Raw genomic sequence first — 16,306 nt, forward strand, 5'->3', positions numbered from 1 at the left:
GTGAAGCAAGAGGGCAGTATAAGCTGCGGAAAAGGGCTTTAGCCCTATGTGACCCTTTTTTTTTTATTTGAGGCCATTTCGGGGCCTGTTTTGGAGGCGGAAGTTTTCTGCACGCACTCAGGAAAAGGCCCAGTTTTATGTTGTGCATCCACTATTTTACAGGTCGGTGAAAATTTACTGTAGAAATTGCATCATATGCCAGTGTGCAAAGACATTGGGAGTTACAGAATCATCCTTGTTGCCTATTGATGCAAAATCGTCACTAGGAAGTGACTGTGTGGTCAAATACCACTTTCGTCAGTTTTGCAGATTTGCCCTTGTGAGGTTGAAGCTGTGTTCTTTGCAGTGACAGAATTTTTTGCAGTGTTCTGTAATGGCGTCTGATTCTCTTTCACAGATTGTCACTGAAAAGCTTGACAAGAACAACTTCCAAGCATGGAAGTTTAGAATGACGAATTTCCTTATGGGGAAAGGATATTGGGAATTTGTTGCAGGAAATGAAGAAGAACCAGTTCTTCCTGATGTTCCCAATCAACAACAAATGCAGGCATTTAAAGCATGGCATGAGAAAGCCAAGAAAGTTATGTACTGGCTGTCTATCAGCATTTCAGACTCTATGATTGTGTATATTCAAGATGGAAGTACGCCAAAGGAGGCATGGGATACTTTGTCAAAAATGTATAGCACAAATACGCAAGCCACGAAAATGCAGCTCAAGCAAGAGTTGCACAATGTGCAAAGAGAAAATATGAGCATCAATGACTACCACATGAAGGTGAAGCAGATTGCAGATGCACTTGCTTCCATTGGGTCACCAGTGGAAGATGATGATTTAGTTTCTTGACCTTGAATGGTCTAGGAAAGGATTATGCACAGTTCCAAACATCCATTTCTGTCCGTGAAAGATTTCCTGATTTTGAGGAGTTGATTGCTCTTCTAATTTCTGAGGAGCAGAGAAATGGTGGTGCATCTTCTTCAGGAGGAACTTCAAAAGAAGCTGTCTTCTACTCAAATCCTGGAAGAGGTAGAGGTAGAGGTAGAGGAGGCCGATCTGGAGGCCATGGTAGAAATCAGAATATGCAGTAAACTCAAGAAAACCACTCCTATGGAGGAGGACGTGGTAACTCTAGAGGCAGGGGGAGCCAAAGAGGTCGTGGTGGATGGCAAAGAGGCCAAAACGCAAACATCAATGTTGAACGCTACTACTGTGGTAAAATGGGTCATATGGCTAAAGACTGCTATAAAAAGCAGAATGACATCATGAATGGGAAATTGCAACAAGGGAAAATGCATCTTCTAGTAGACAGGGTGATGACAAAAATGAGCATTTGTTTATGGTGCAGCACATGAACAAGTCTGTGACAAGTGCAGAAGAAAGCAACGATGTGTGGTATGTTGACTCAGGTGCATCAAACCACATGACAGGTCATGCAGAATGGATGGAGGATGCAAGGAAAATGGAAAAACCAGGATTTGTGGAGACTGGTGATGATACTGCACATCCTATTGTGCAGATTGGAAAAATTCCTTTGTCTATGCAGGATGGAAAAAAGAAATACCTGTCTGATGTATTTCATGTCCCGAATATCACCAAGAATCTGGTTTCTATTGGTCAAATGGTTGAGCAGGGCTTGCAAGTCAGATTTAATCCTCATGGATGCTTTGTTGAGGATATGAAAAATAAAGGTCGCTTGATAGCAAAAGGAAAGAACAAGGGCAGAATGTTTACGTTGGATGCAGACATGTCTGAATTGAGTACAGTAATGTTTGCACACGGGACTGGTGTAGTTGCAGATATTGATATTTGGCATAAACGCATTGATTATGTTAATGTACAACGACTTAAATCAATGCATGACAAAATATTGTTGCAGGATTTTCTAAATTCAAGGTTGCAGAAATGCATAAGGTATGTGAAGCCTGCCAATTTGGAAAACAGGCAAGGAAACCATTTCCTAGACATGTTCAAGAGAGTGAGAAGCCATTGGAATTAATCCACTCTGATGTGTGGACTACTAAAGCTGCATCTCTTGGAGGCTGTCATTATTTTGTCACTTTTATTAATGACTATAGCAGAAAAGTTTGGGTGTATTTTATGAAAAAGAAAAGTGAAGTTTTTGGGCATTTCAAAACTCTTAAAGCTATGGTTGAAAAAGAAACAGGCCTGCAAATAAAATGCCTAAGGTCAGATGGAGGGGGAGAGTACCTCTCAAATGAGTTTGCAAGGTTCTTGCAGGAGCATGGCATAAAGCAGCAATATTCATGTAGTCATACCCCACAACAAAATGGAATTGCAGAAAGGAAAAATAGGCATATTGGAGAGGTATCTCGTGCCATGCTCAACGAAAAAGACTTGCCAGATTTTTACTGGGCTGAAGCATTTGCTACAGCAGTCTACATAATGAATAGGACTCCCACTGCAGCAATACATGGGATGACTCCAGAGGAGAGGTATACTGGTAGGAAACCAGATATTTCTCATTTGAAGATTTTTGGTTGCATTGCCTATGTTCATGTGCCAAATGAGTTGAGATCCAAGTTGGATCCAAAAGCTGAGAAGTGCATCTTTATTGGTTACTCTCTGCAGCAGGCAGAAAGGGTATAGATGCTATAATCCTTCTACTCGTAAGTTTACAGTGAGCAGAGATATTGTTTTTGATGAGATGAGTAGCTGGTATAAACCAGTAGATGTGATTGATGATGTAGATGCACAAAATGGTAATGTTGCACAGAATTCACAGCAGTAGTCACAAAATATTAGTGGACCTGGAGTGTCCTCTAGCAGTGGTTCATATTCTTTGCCATGGACAGGTAGATTGAGATCAGGAGAATCTCCTCAAAACAGATAGTGGTATGCAAGTTTCACGAAAAGGAAAAGAGAAGGTAGATCAGCCCATGTTTGATGTGAATGCAGGTCACTCTTATGTGGATGGTGAATCTAGTGGCTCAGAACAGAGCATTGATGATGAGTAGGGTATTCCTTCTATTGTTACACCTGGAGTAAGGAAGACAGGGATGTTTTGAGAGCACCTGGGAGTGAACCTACTTTGCGCAGGTCTATCAGAGCTAGGTATCCTGTGGATAGGCTGAAACATGATGGATTTATAGCCATTCACTATGCATATATGGTCAAAGTGATACAGGAACCAGAACCCACTTCTTTTGAGCAAGCCATGGGAAAAGAAAAATGGGAGAAAGCCATGGATGAAGAAATGGATGCCTTGGAAGCAAATGCTACATGGGAGTTGGTATCTTTGCCTAAAGGTAAAAATGCAATTGGCTGTAAGTGGGTTTATAAGGTGAAGCACAATGCAGATGGTTTTGTGATTAGATACAAGGCAAGATTAGTAGTCAAGGGGTATGCACAAACATATGGCATTGACTATGAAGAAACATTTAGTCCGGTTGCAAGGATGGCAACCGTAAGAGCAGTCATTGCTATGGCTACATCAAAGGGATGGTCTTTACATTAGATGGATGCAAAGAATGCCTTCTTGCATGGTGATTTGCAAGAAGAGGTCTATATGGAGCAGCCACCAGGTTATGTGCATGTTGTTCATCCTGAGTTTGTTTGCAGGTTGAAGAAAGCCTTCTATGGCTTGAAGCAAGCACCTAGAGCATGGTCTGACAAGATAAGACAGTATCTTGTCACTATTGGCTTTCAGATTTCCAAGGCAGATTTCTCACTTTATGTGAGAAAAATAGAGAAAGGTATTATGCTACTTGTCATTTATGTTGATGATTTGATTATGACAGGTGACAGTGATGAAGATATCCTTCATGTGAAAATGCTATTGAAGCAAAAGTTTGAGATGAAGGATTTGGGAGAGCTGCGTTATTTCTTGGGCATTGAGGTGATTAGATCACCAAGTGGGATACAGCTCTTGCAGAGGCAGTATGGATTGGACATGCTGTCCAAATATGGGATGACAGGTTGTAAGCCTATTTCAGTTCCTTTGGAGCAGAATGTGAAGCTGAGCGCAGATGCAGGTGAGCTTTTGGAAGACCCTACTATGTACAGACGCATAGTAGGAAGTTTGATTTATATGACTATTACCAGGCCAGATTTAAGCTATGCTGTTGGATTGGTAAGTCAGTTTATGCAGGCTTCAAGGAAATCGCATTTGGATGCGGCTAGACGCATACTCAGGTATGTGAAGTCTACATTGCAGTATGGACTATTTTATGAGACTGGGGTTCAGATACAGTTGCATGGATACACTGATGCTGATTGGGCTGGTAGTATTTCTGATAGACGATCTACCAGTGGGTATGTGTTCTCTTTTAGGAGTGCTGCAGTCACTTGGAGCAGCAAGAAACAGCCTACAATTGCCTTGTCGAGCACAGAGACTGAGTACAGGGGTGCAGCAATGGCTGCATGTGAGGTAGCTTGGTTGCATAAGCTACTTTATGATATGCATCAGTCTACAGATGGGCTAGTTGTCATTTATTGTGACAACGTGAGTAGTATACACTTGGCAAATAACCCAGTCTATCATGCTAGAACAAAGCACATTGAGGTGCATTATCACTATGTGCGGGAGAGGGTTTTACTAGGTCTTATTGATCTAGTTTATGTCAGCACAGAGGATCAGGTAGCTGACATATTCACGAAGGCATTGGGCATAGAGAAGCTACGCAAGTTCAGAGACCTGCTTGGTGTGCAGGAATTGGGATTGAGCTCGAGGGGGAGTGTTGAGATATCGAGCTCCACTCGTGATATGCCAGGGTGACCGTTGTGCATTTATGTCACCGACTTGTCAGTTGCAGATGCGGTTGGTACACCGCCCATGAATAATAGCTACATGACAGCTATCCTTATCTACTCTAGTTCGTGGCTCAGTTAGTATGCCACCTTAGTTAGTTGAGTTTGGTTTGAGACCCATATATAGGGTTCTTCTATTTCTTTGTACTTGACTTCTTTTTGGCTTACACAACTAAGAAGAGGAAAACTGTTTTCAGCCTCCAGCTTTGTGTGTATTCCCTCATTGTGCAAGCAAGAAAGCTACAAGTGAGACTCCTTCCTTCTCTCCCACAATCCTGACACCTAAGCCTGTCACATTCCAAGTGCCAAATAACAAGAAGGAACTCCAAGAGATTCTGAAGTATTTGACGGGAAAGCTAGCTAGCGATCCAATAGCAAACTTCAAGCCACTCCAAGATCTGTTATACGAACCAAGGTGGCAATGGACCAGGGTGCATGACTTAAACCTCATGTACAATTTGGCCCTAGTCTCTAACCAGAGACAACTGACCAGAGACAAGAGATATGGCAAAACCTAGGAGACGATGAGTAGTCGGAAGAAGACGACTCCAATGATGAGTATGAAGACTATCATTCTTTCAGTGACAAAAGTAAGGGTGAGATAGACATGGTGGAATATGACACTAAGGGACAAGAAATAGAACAAATACAAGCAAACTCCAAGCCATAGAAAAAGGGTATCTTTAGGATGGAACGAGGGGTCATGCGCATGGATTGTGACTGTGCGTGGTTGGAACACACAAGAGCCATAGATTTTGAACAAGCAAGTCTAACCCAACCAGGTACGACACTAGTGCTTAGAATAGAGTCACCCTCTGAGCTATGACTGCTAGGAGAAACCACCTCTTCTAGCAAAAAAGGTGAGTTCAATTCCAAGTCGGAAGTGAGCTCAAATAGCGACCCAGACCAGACTAGATGCACCAAGGGGGACCTACCTGTCCAGCTGAGGCGCAGGACAGTTGAAGGAAGAAAGGGAAAAACAGCCTAGGGACACACAAACGGAAGAGCAAAGAAAGCCGTAGGATCTCACGAAGAGATTTACGAAGTGCAAGAAGGGTGACAGGGTAGTAATCCTGTTGGGTGCCAAACGCCAAGGGCAAATGAGGGAACCCATCGAGGGACCACCAGCCAAGGTCAAGGAGATGAACCTAGCGTAGAAGGGGGAGACACCTTGACCAGTCTTAATTGCAAATGACTTGACTAACACAAGAGACGAGTCTTGTTGCTCTCTTACGAGAGTATATAGACGTGTTTGCGTGGTCCTTAGAGGAGCTTAAGGGGGTGGATTCGAGTGTAGTGACTCATAACATACCTATGACCTAGATGCAACGTTGGTCAAGTAGCGACCGTACCCAATGAATCCAAAACACGCTCATGTAGTCAAAGAGGAGATTGACAATCTTATGAGAGCAGGATTCATTTACGAAATCGAGCACAAAAATTGGGTATCGCCCATAGTCATAGTGATGAAGAAGAATGGAAAGATTAGAGTGTGGGTCAATTACAAGAAGGTGAACGCTGCCACTAAGAGAGACAACTACCCATTGTCGTACACTGAGCACATGCTCAAAAGAGTGGTAGGCAAAGAGGCCTACAACTTTCTCGACGACTTCTCTGGATATGGTGGGACCTAAAATGGACCGACCTCATGCCCTCAATAGACAACCCCACCACACCACACGGCCTCGTGGACCAGGAGAATCTATCGAGGGATACACTATCCTAAACACTAAATATTGCGTGTCTATGGTCTGTAATTCAACAGATGTTCCCTTTCCTATCTCTCAGAGGGAGATTATACATATATTGGTAATAAATGCCACATATTACACACACAAGGGCACCCCACCGGCGGCTGATTGCCACTGCCCTACCGCAGCTCTCCTACATCTTGGGGATTGGCCCCTCGATGCATTGCTTCCACACATAGACACATTCGAAACAAACTTTCCTCTTAGTGCCAATATATTTAACGTTCCAGGAATGCACTTATCCTCACTTATCCATCCCCTTTAACCCACCGTCTAGACCTACAGCCAGGTTGCTCACTCTCTCTACATGGGTCATGTCCTAGAGAAACCAAGTGCTATGCATCCAAGAGCTTGTAATTGATACCATTTAACGATGCTTGATGCAAATGTGTATATGATTAAGTGCTCAAACAATTGGAAAACAGCCTCGTGCATTGTGCAAATCCATTCTTTTCATGCTTCCATACACTAATGCATGATTGTTGTAATGAGAGAAGACACCGAGCCTTACACACGTGCTGTACTTCCCTTTATTTACCTTAACGTCATCCTATATGAATAATGCAGTAAATACACAGATTTTATATTATATTTCAGCACTCAAACTTCCCTCCTCCCCTATCGTTTAGAGTTTTGCTTGCGGTGATAGGTAAAAGGGTAATTTCATGTGTATTTCGCACGAAATAAGTAGTAAATACTCACAAAAATATATAAATAGGGATAACCTAAGGCAAACCCTCATGCTTTATCCTCATTATACATCCACAGACACATCCATAAATTTCCATAATTTTCATTGTCCGTTTCTTATTTTTCCCACTTTTAAAGAGCATTTTTTTCCATTTTTTCTTATTTTTCCTTATTTATTATCATTAAAAATGGAAGAAAATTAGCATTATTTCAAATCTGTGGCTCTTTATTCTTTAAACAGCAACCATGTGGATTTTATTGGCATTTTGTTTCATGCTTATTCGATTTAAAGCCCAAAAATCCCATTTTTACTCTAAAAACCATGCTTTTTGGGTTTTTTCCATTTATTTTTCACACTTTTAAGTGTATATTTTCTGATTTTTTTATTATGAAAGACTAAAACCAGTAGCAAACAACATGTCCATCAATTTTCAGCCCATATGAGCTTTGCTAACCTTATCAAATGCGGGAAAAGAGCCATTTTCTTTGTAAAAATGTCATTACCGTGTATTTTTCATTATTTTGGGTTTTGAAACTTGTTGTGGGTCTGCAAATTAGGACCCATTTGATGCTTAGTCCACCTCCACACTACAATCTTCAGCCCACCTTTGATTGGGAAGCAATACAGTACCATGTCGGACGAGCATTCATCAACCGGGCTTCATTCTTCTTCACACGCAGGAACTGGCCCTTGTAGGAGAGAGAAGGAGAAGAGAAAAAGACTGAAATATGATCTCTTGAACTAGGCAGCCATTTGAGGAGAGGGACTGAAGTGATGGAGGGCAAAGATCAAGAGTATCTTAGGCATGTAATCGGTTGGGGGGGTTGTTTGCAGCCCCCATATCCCATTTCTTGCCCAAGAATGATGGCGCCATCTTCTTCTTGGCTTGAAAAATCAGCCGCCTTCTTCTTCCCTTAAAAAAAAACGTTTTTTTGATTGGGCCCCCTTTAGAGTGCCCCCAAGGGTCATGCCCTTTGGCATCCCTTAAGTCCATTTCCACTTAGCATTTGGCCTTGGCCTCTCGGGCGCTCCCATTTCCTCATCCGATGACTGAATTACGATCCAAAAAATTTTGGGCATTCATTTTGAAGTCCCCCACTGCCGGACATCTCACAGGGTCTCATCTCACACTCACAAAATTGTCAAAATTCACCAACTATCATCAAGTAGGTCTTTTAAGCCTTTTCCGAGCATTGCCGCTTAAAATCGTACTAATTGCCACAACTGCCTTCGACGAAGTCTATTTTTTTCCTGAAATTCGTAATTTTTGGCTATTTTAAAGCACTTCTCAGCGTAAAAAATTATCTGTCATTGGTGACCATGGGATAGGGCGACTCAGCCCGTCAAGTCCCATGAACGAATCTGCACATAAACACAACCATAAAGAGTATCAAGCTGATACAAAATAGATACACAACAAAACACATCACAACTCTCACCCTACCCCCTTGTCAAAACCAAGGCATGAAATCCACAAGGAGTAGGCCTAGCATAATCTGATAGAAAGTGAAAGCTAGTTACCAACCAACTGCTCCCACATAGTCAAGCTAAAAAGATCTATCAAAGAGGTCATCCTTAGTGCTGGTCTGAACTACCTACCTAACTAAGGACAACGCATCTAGGAGCTCCTACTAGGTGAGGACTCCTATAGCCTGAGCAACAAGTATTATCTTTTAGCACATTGGGTCTTTAGCCTCTTATTTTCCGTAGTCGGGCATGTAAAAAGGAGGGAATTGAGCATAGTGACCCAAGGAGAGTAAGGCATCGGCCTTAGGTCTATACCCAAGAACCTACCAAGCCCACGCAAGGCGACACTTAATCCTTTTCTAACACTCACTTTTATTTTCACTCCAACCTTCTTTTATTCTTATGTTTTTCAGCTAGAAGCCACCCCTAAGAAGACAAGGCATCAGCCCCGGGTCTGACTCGTCCCCAGGAACCTACTAGGCCTTCGCAAGGTGATAAACAACAGCTCAAGGATGTTTCCTTCTTTCCATTTCTATTTTTATAGGGTTTAGAACCCCTTTTTACACACCTCCGTATATTCATATATTGTCTTTCAGATATTTAGGGTTTTGTCTCTTTCCATCCTAATTTTAGTAGGCTTCTCTAACTGCCTCACAACTAATAGGAATTCCTAGAACAGCCGCCGAGCAGGTCAGTAGAATAGGGTCACTAGAATTCCCATCTAAAACAGGTCTTACAATGCCTGACAATGCCTTGCAGGAGGCAATGACTACTCATACCTCCCCTAGACATATAGAGCCTAAACCTTGGACTTCATGCCTCGAGTGCCAGTCCCCAACAAACAAAAGAAGTAACCCCTACACGCACATATATCATTAATTGCTTAAGGGAAAAGACTCGAAAAGGAAATGAAACCACCTGGAATGGCCACAAGAAGCTCCTTCACAGCAAAGGCTCCCTCCAATGACTTCGGTAACCTGTATGATGTAATCACTACAACAAAAACCCATTAATTGTACCTGCACCAAATAGACGAATGGCCCTCTTGGCCTAAAGAAATAGCACATTTCACTGCAAACTAGCTAGCCCTCTTGGCCTAAAATGGATAGTTCATTCTAATCCATGCAATATATGATCTCCTTGGCATATACAACACATCCTATCAAACTAATCAGGATACCAAGGATAGCATAAAATAGGAGGACTAGCCTCATGCTACTCATGCGAGTCAGCTAAAAGCTTGATCTATACTCTTTGTAGATCCACTAGCCCAAGTCTTTCTATTGATATCTCAGTAATAATGGCCATCTCTTCTTGGGTACTATGAGCTGAATGAATGACATCATTAGGTTTTATATATCTCATCCCCTTGGTCATTATTCAAATGGATCGCTTGTCCCAACTTTCGAGTAACTCCTCCTACAGGGAGAATCATGGATTTATGAACATTCAATGCTTCTCTAATTGGACCATTACATATGTCAATGATACGATCCAAACTAGACAGAGCTTCAAACCTAGACCCATCACATAGATGCATCTCAGGGCAATGGTCCCTAGTGTCAGATGTCGTATTATGGTCTTTAGTCACATCCTCTTGGGAATCCAACAAAGCATGTCCACATGCAATTCCTGGCCCTTCATCTGACACACCAACAGTATTTTTAGGGGTTTTGGGCCTCCAAACCCATCTCATATTCTTTTTCATATTCTTAGACTGCCTCATCTGCCCACATTGGTCCAATGGACTCACTATGGATTTATCACCATTACCAGATGGCCTCATAGCCTTATGGCTTCTATTTAGTATAGGTGGACCTTTGGCATGCTGCATCTTCTCTACACAAGATGTCTTTACTTGCCTATGTCCACTCTGCAACAACTGCTTAGCCATAGGAACCATGCTTTTACTAAAAGGAATAGCATCTACTTGAAAGCATGATTCATCTATAAATTCGAAAGGTCTCTCAAGAGCCTTACTAGGAGCACAACTAGAACCACTCATAGAACGCTCATTTAAGCTTGTAGACCTAATGGTTCTATCAATTCCACCGTCACAACTACCTCTCATGGAAGTGTTGCAAGCCTTGATGGGACTTATTGGGCTTGGAATCTTTTTATCCCCAAGGGGTATATTATCCCTACTATTGCCATTTTTTGCTTGGAGATTTTGGCTACCAAGGTTCCTCTCATAGGCTGCCTTGGTATTAGCAAGTGGGCTATCTCCTTGTAGAAATGGTTGGAAGCTAGAATGCACTTGTACTAAGTGGGAAAAACTCCAAAATTTTTCCCAACATCTCTGAATATGTCTCTCATAATCAATGGCATGCATCTTTGCTTCCCTTAACGACTTAAGATTCCGCAGTCCCACTTGGATTTGCATGTTAATCTCTAAGCCACTCAAAAAGAGCTCACATAGCACATCACCTGGCAATGCAGTAGCTCTTCTTGGCCAAAGCCTCAGAATATCATCAAAGGCTCTAGCGTATTCTTTAACAGAAGGATAGGACTCTTGCCTAATCTGCATCAGCTGCCCTAAAACTTGGGTCATAGACACCTTCTTCTCATATTCATCTAAAAATCGATCACTCAACTCCTCAAAGGATTTAATAGACCTCGTTGGGAGGCTCCAGTACCATTTTCTAGCCTCTCCCTTTAGGGTACTTGAGAATATGAGCATCTGATGAATATCATTGAACCCACTTGCAAGGTAAGTTAGGCTGTATTCTGGTAAATGCACCATCGGATCCTCATTAACCAGCCCATGAAACACTAGGAGATCCCTATAAGGAGGAGGGGATTTAGTCCTTTCCTTTGGGATCAACACTGGGCCATTAAAATCCTCGTAATCATGGCCTAACCCTAGTGTCTTAGGGTCTCCAACCTCTTCCATTTCCACCTTTACTGGTGTAGGGAGGTTAATATTATCCTTAATGTCCCTTTTTGCCAACTCATAAAGTGGTCTAGGGAGACCTATAACTCTTAGCATGCCATTCCAATCCTTTCTTAGAGGATCTTCCATATCTTGCCCCTTCCTAGGCAGTTCCATGATGGCTTTATCTAGGAGCTTCTACCCCTCATTAAAAGCAAACTTATCCTTAGCACTTAGAACCTGGGGACCGTGTCTTTTAAGCAACGGTTTTCCCTTTACATCTAGGGCTTCAACATCCTTGTGATACTTAAAATTTTGGCACGATGCCCCACCACATGGGATGTTTCAGCCATAATTACACTCCACTCTGTATCGAGTTTTTCCCATGGCACTATGGCTTTAGCATAATCACTTGTTGATTCCATGACCGCCATAGCTTCGAACATACTTATTCCATGCCCTCTAGGTTGATGGATGGTTATACATGATTTCTCTTGGGTAGAGACCACACCAAGGCAAACCTCGGCCCATGCCATCGCATTAGAGAATGGGGTGACCACTAACTGGTTACTCTTCTCATCACCTAAATTATCTTCTGTAGAGGACTCATGCTCTATAGAACTAACCAAGTCCATCAGTAAGTTTTGTATAGGGAAAGCCAAGGTTTTTCATCCTTGAACAAACCCCATTTTATGGTAAGCTTAGCATACTCCTAATGGAAATTATAAACTTAGGTCCCTTTACAACCTAGATTCAGAGACCGCCACTTATAGGCATCTCTCGACAGATGCACCACTGATGGGACCTAAAATGGGCAGGCACTGGCTAAGGCACTAGCCGGACCTCATGCCCTAAAATGGGCTGGCACTAAGGCACTAGCCGGACCTCATGCCCTCAATAGACAACCCCACCACACCACACGGCCTTGCGGACTAGGAGTGTCTGTCGAGGGATACACTATCTTAAACACTAATTATTGCGTGTTTATAGTCTGTAACCAATGGATGTTCCCTTTCTTGTCTCCTGAGAGGGAGATTATACATATATTGGTAATAAATACCACATATTACACACACAAGGGCACCCCACCGGGGGCGGCTAATTGCCACCGCCCTACCGCAGCTCTCCTACATCTTGGGGATTGGCCCCTTGATGCGTTGGTTCCACACATAGACAAATTTGAAAAAAACTCTCCTCTTGGTGCCAATATATTTAACGTTCTAGGAATGCACTTATCCTCACTTATCCATCCCCTTTAACCCACCGTCTAGACCTACAGCCAGGTTGCTCACTCTCTCTACGTGTGTCAAGTCCTAGAGAAACCAAGTGCTATGCATCCAAGATCTTGTAAATGATACCATTTAACTATTCTTGATGCAAATGTGTATATGATAAAGTGCTCAAACAATTGGAAAACAGCCTTGTGCATTGTGCAAATCCATTCTTTTCATGCTTCCATACACTAACACATGATTGCTGTAATGAGAGTGTAATTCCCTTTATTTAACTTAACGTCATCCTATATGAATAATGCAACAAATACATTAGATTTTATATTATATTTCAGCACTCAAACTTCCCTCCTACCCTACTGTTTAGAGTTTTGCTTGTGGTGATAGGTAAAAGGGTAATGTCATGTGTATTTCGCACGAAATAAGCAGTAAATACTCACAAAAACATATAAATGGGGATAAACTGAGGAAAAACCTCATGGTTTATCTTCATTATACATCCATAGACACATCCATAATTTTCCATAATTTTCCTCGTCCATTTCCCTTTTTTTTTCCCTTTTAAAGAGCTTTTTTTTTCATTTCTTCTTAATTTTTCTCATTTATTATCATTAAAAATCAAAGAAAATTAGCATTATTTGAGAGCTATGCTCTTGAGTCTTTAAATAGCAACCATGTAGATTTTATTTGCATTTTGTTTCATGCTTATCCGATTTTAAGCCCAAAAATCCCATTTTTACTCTAAAACCCATGCTTTTCAGGTTTTTCCCATTTATTTCCCACACTTTAAGTGTATATTTTCTGATTTTTTATTATTAAAGACTAAAACCAGCAGCAAACAACATGTCCATCAATTTTCAGTCCATATGAACATTGCTAACCTAATCAAATGCGGAAAAATAGCCATTTTCTTTGTAAAAATGTCATTACCATGTATTTTTCATTATTTCGGGGTTTGAAACTTGTTGCTGGTCTGCAAATCAGGGCCCGTTTGATGCTTAGCCTACCTCCACACTGCAATCTTCATACCACCTTCGATTGGGAAGCAATCCAATACCATACCGGACGAGCATTCATCAACCGGGCTTCATTCTTCTTCACACGCAGGAACTGCCCCTTGCAAGAGAGAGAGGGAGGAGAGAGAAAGACTGAAATATGATCTCTTGAACCAGGCAGCCATTTGAGGAGTGGATTGGAGCAATGGAGGGCGAAGATCAAGAGTATCTCAAGCATGTAATCGGTTGGGGGTGTTGTTTGCAGCCCCCATATCCCATTTCTTGCCCAAGAATGATGACACCATCTTCTTCTTGGCTTGAAAAATCAGCCATCTTCTTCTTCCCTAAAAAAAAACGTTTTTTTGATTGGCCTCCCTTTAAGGAGCCGCCAAGGGTCATGCCCTTTGGCATCCCTTAAGTCCATTTTCACTTAACATTTGGCCTTGGCCTCCCGGGCGCTCCCATTTCCTCGTCCGATGATTGAATTATGATCCCAAAAATTTTGGGCATTCATCTTGAAGTCCCCCACTACCGGGCATCTCACAGGGTCTCATCTGACACGCCAAAAAATTGTCAAAATTCACCAACTGTCATCAAGTGGGTCTTTTAAGCCTTTTCCGGGCATTGCCGCTTAAAATCGTATTGATTGCCACCGCCGCCTTCGACGAAGTCTATTTTTCCCATGAAATTCGTAAAATTTGGTTATTTTTAAGCACTTCTCGACATAAAAAATCATTTGTCAGGATACAATTAGGTGCAAGTGTATCCTGCCGATAGGCATAAGACTGCCTTCACCACTGAGTGGGGTATCTTTGCTTACATGGTCATGCCCTTTGGGCTGACTAATGCTGCAGCCACCTAAAAGAAGAAGTACATCAAATGAAACTAGTGAAAAGAACTAGGAGTGTAAATAATGATATCTTTGCAAGTAGACATCCAACACACCGAACCATCAACAACATGATCCTCAACAGTTCCATAACCCATAACATTAATTTCTACATACACCTCATGAATAACTTCCTGCAACATAGCATCCTTGTCCATCATCTAAATTTTCTTTTTTTGCAATCACAGTCTACAAATCAGATACTTGCTAAACCAATGCATTCTTTTCATGAATCAGTGCATCATAATCAACTGACACAAAAGCATCCTTAAGCATGTGATATGGTCTAGAAACCATATTCTCAAATTTCCTAGCTATAACCTGCCAAGTATTTTTAACATCAATAATCAAAACATGCTGAATCTCATGAAATTCAGACTTCAGTACTATAGAAGCATCAACATCCACTTCCAAATTTTGCAATATCTGCTCTTCAACATTTTTAAGAGGCTTAAACCTCTCCATCAGCATCTTATGTTCAACCTACAACCCAACATGCATGTCAACAAAATTCTGCAATTCTTGCATACATTTATCCTTCAATTCATGAGTCCATCTTTCAAACAATGATGTTGACATCTTTCGCTTATCCACTAATTGCTGCAAATCTGCAAATTTTGCAAGGTATTGTGTTTGTAGTGAATCATATTCCAACTTGCTTCACCTGCAAGTGTTTGGACAACTCATCTGACCTCTTCTACTCAATATCCAACTAAAATTTTACCTATTTAAGTTCAACTACTATTTGAATATTATGCTTTTCAGTTTGCTCAAAATATATCATCACTTTCTTCATCATATTCAATGCATCTGATAAACTGCTGACTATAGCATCATCAACCCGAAAGTGAGCTGAAACAAATGGATCATATGTCTTATCAATAGGAACCTAAGTATCTGAAGAAATATCCTGCTACTTAACAATAGATCCATGCATACTTCTTAGCCAAATTTTACCAATTTTCTATTTCTTTTTTGAATGCTCCTGGCCTTAGATTTAACAGTACCTGCATGTTTCTAGTTCCCAAGAGTAACCACATCATACAAAGACACATTTTGATGATATTTTTTAACAAATTCTAATGCAACCTTGCAAGCATATTCTTTGTCATATCCAACCTATACTAAATCCCTATAAATAGCCTTTTTGTGTTCATCACCTGCAAAGAGGTTATCAATGTCATCATCCTTTTTTTATAGAATCAAAACCTGCATTCTAACCGTCAACCTGCACTGCATCGCTTGATGTAGACAATGGTTTCAAACCATACAAAGCCTCCAAAGCAACATCAGGATAATGTGACTAAGCATATTCATAGAGTGTAGCTAAATAACACCCCATTCAAGATTTGTGAAAAACCTTTTTAGGCCTTGATATCTTAATCTCAGCCATGAGTCTATCAAGCATCAATCCTAACCAATTTGGCATGCCAATGTTCTCTGCATAGTAAATAACTTGATAAGTTTCCTTGGCTATGTTGTCAGTTTTAATAAACATCATGAAGCGTTCCATGAACCAACACAACTGCAATTTCCTCACAACATCAGTTCTTTTCAAGATATAGACATTTCTAGGACCAGTAGGGTCCCCAAATGCCTGGCACATTTGCTCTTCATTGCATCTCCACAATGTAGGATTGTCAT

This window comes from Lygodium microphyllum, chromosome 2, assembly GCF_053477565.2.
Source record: "Lygodium microphyllum isolate KBCC chromosome 2, Lygodium_microphyllum_v1.1.10, whole genome shotgun sequence".
Lineage (NCBI taxonomy): Eukaryota > Viridiplantae > Streptophyta > Polypodiopsida > Schizaeales > Lygodiaceae > Lygodium > Lygodium microphyllum.